This window comes from Nannospalax galili, unplaced genomic scaffold (assembly GCF_000622305.1).
Source record: "Nannospalax galili isolate Female #2095 unplaced genomic scaffold, S.galili_v1.0 scaffold734, whole genome shotgun sequence".
Taxonomy (NCBI): domain Eukaryota; kingdom Metazoa; phylum Chordata; class Mammalia; order Rodentia; family Spalacidae; genus Nannospalax; species Nannospalax galili.
This window is the reverse complement of record NW_008337073.1, coordinates 5383795-5387061: the sequence shown is the minus strand read 5'-3', so window position 1 is coordinate 5387061 and position 3267 is coordinate 5383795.

The window sequence follows — 3267 nt, the reverse complement described above, 5'->3', positions numbered from 1 at the left end:
TACATTTGGGTGGTTCCTGCTGTCGGCTGGTATGAATAATGCTGTTATGAATATTCATGTACAAGTTTTTGTGTGCACATATGCTTGGCTATGTGCCTGGGAGTATAATCTTGGTTCTTATGGCAACTCTAAGTTTCTGAGAAAACGTTAGACTCTTTTCTACAATGGCTACACCATTTTACATTCCTAGCAGCAGTGTATAAGGGTTCTTGTTTCTCAGCCAACAGTGGCTATTATCTGTCTTTTATTACAGCTCTCCTAGAGTGAAGTGGCATCTTATTGCAGTTTTGACATGCAAGTCCCTGGTATCTAATGCAGAATCTTCTTCCACTCCCTGCCTTTTGAGAACCTTTGATTTGCTGCCCATGGAACAGTGATGGGGTTACCTTCCTTATGATGCTTACAAGATGGTCAGCTCTCAGGGAAGCTGGTGCACACCGTTTAGCTGCCTAAATCCCCTCAGTGATTGCCGGGTGCTGGGAATGCTTATGCCACTTGTCATGACTCACATAATGTATTGCCCAAACCTCCTAGCTCTTTCTATCCAGATGAAGGAACAACCACAGACACCAGCAACAAATGACTGGCAGGACCTTTGTCTGCCATCATGAGATGCAGATGCCAGCTAGACCCAGATATGCAATTTAAGCCAAAGCCACCATTCAAAACCAGACTCAGTCCTCTTGACAGCAGGTACTCCTTAAAGAATTGCTGGCATTTGGGGAAGGCTTATACTGTATAGGCACAGGTTACACCATTAATTCATTGAGTCATCATAGCCCCATGAAGGAGGATTGCTGTCGCCATAGACAGATGAAGAAACTGTCTATGAAAAGGTCATAGAAAAGGTCAATAATTATTTAGGGTTACTTAATAGAAAGAAGAAGAGCCTATATTTGAACTCAGGTTGCCCAGTGCCAGACTGGACTGCCTCCTCCAGTGAGCATTGGGTGGGTAAATGAACAAATTCCAATCTCTATAAAAGGGAGAGGCAATATAAGCAGAGCAAGGAAACTGGGCAACCTGCTCCTATGAGTAACATCTTGACCCCCTAATAAAATTTTAATTCCTGATGTGTGATGGGCTTGGGGATTTAATAAACTAAATAGACACAAATCCTGAGCTTCTTTACCCATCAAGAAGTATTGACAGTGGAGATGGGAATATACTCATTCTGCTGCAGGCTTGAATAAGTGCATACTTTCCAGGTCTTGTGGGGATGCCTTGACAGTGAGGTAGGAAGGGCATAGAAATGTTGATGGTTCTGGACCAAGGTTTTTCTTATCAGAGGTTTCCTTAGGATTGCGGCTGGTAAAGATCAACCCTTCAGTATCCCCTGCCAACGGAACTGCTGTACACCCTTGGACTGTATGAGAATTTTAACAAAATGATCCATCTCTCTGAGGGCATTGGTGAGTTGGACAGGGCCTGGATGTCAACAAGTAGCAGCCTGGTTGGCTTGGGAATCCTTGCATAGTTCCTACCCTGAACAACCATATATAGTATCCCTGCTGCCATCACCCTGCACTCCAGAGAGTCGGTAACTGCCTATTAGTGACTAAGCAGTCCTAATGCTGGTGAATGGAGGGATCTTGGCAAGCAGAGAGTCACTTGCCATAAATCAAACACTGCCTTGCCAAAACCTCCTAGCTCTTTCTAATCCAGACAAAGAAACAACCACAGGAGCCAGCAACAAATGATTGACAGGGCCTTTGTCTGGCATCATGGGATGGAGAAGCCAGCTAACCCCAGACACACAATTCAAGTCAAAGCCACCATTCAAAAACAAACTCATTCATCTTAACATCAGCACCCAATTCCAAAAGCCAGGATGCCTTGGAGTCTTGAGATAGAATATAGTACCAAGGAGACTGAAACTCTGCAGCTCGAGAGTGCAGGCAATCTGCTCATGCTGGAGCCAGCGCATCCCTGGCAGCACATACTGCTTCCTACGCATTTGACACAGCTGCCTGAGACACCGGCTTTAGGAAGTGGCACATCGAGATCCTGGCCACCCCTATACAATGTCTGCCTCAAAACAGAAGGCAGGCATGGAGAGTGGCAGGCAGGAAGGGAAGGCTATAAGAGGTCTCAAAGCTACTAGGGGGTATGATGGCATGAAGCAGCATCCCTTATATATTGTCCCCCTGGAGTGCCAAGACCAATGACAAACAACTACAAAATGATGTGGTGATGATTTGCTCTGGGACTGTGGTCACAGATGGAAGAATGGTGTTGAAAGACATGAAAGGAGAGGGTGGTCATGCATGGACAGAGAAGAAAGAAATATACTGTAACAGAACACGAGTGCAGGCACAAGTCTAATCATAGTGATAATTATTGCTGGCAAGTTTACAATTGCTCAGTTTCTAAGTCTGCACGCTAATCTTCATGCCTATTACCTCACTTGCATTATTAAACAACACAACAATCCTCGTAGACGCATCTTAAAGGATGCTGAGACAAAGGAGTGAAACTTAGCCAAGATTCTATAGCTTATATATAGTGGTGGAGCTGGGTCTGGAACTCCATAGCCTGACTCCAAAGCCCATGGTCCCAAACATGACCATAAAACATAACATTCCATTCCTCAAAGGACTATCCATGTGTTAAGATGCAGTATATCTGTGAAATCACAATAAGCCTTTGAAATCAGTATCATTTATGCTAGGCATGTTCCCTATCTATATGTTAATACACACATATATGTATTAAAGGAATATTTCACTGTCTACATCATTGCATTTAATATTACCAACATCTCTGAGGAATAAATTATGGATCCTGCCTCTGGCATGTTGGTTCCAAAAGACATTTCTACAAACAATATCTTTCACTTCTTTGTGGGAGTGTGCATGAGTATAGAAGGTAGAGGTCAGCCTCAGGTGCAATTCCTTAGGCACTGTTCAACTTGTTTATCTTTGATACAGGGTCTCTTACTGGTCTGGAACTCACCAAGCAGACTGCAGTCCCAGAAATCCACCTGTACCTGCCTCCTCGTGGTTTCTGGGGATTACCAAATGAGCTATCTCCTCGGCCTTTCCTTGTCTTTTATAGCAAGATTTTCTCAATTCTGTTATTAAGAGGAAGAATCTTGGATACTCATTTTGACTCTGGGATAATTGTGACTTGCTTTGACCAATAGCATGCAGTAAAAGATTAGTTGGTAGATAGATAGATGATAGATAAATAGATGATTGATGATAGATAGATAGATAGATAGATAGATAGATAGATAGATAGATGAGAGATAGATAGAGATAGATT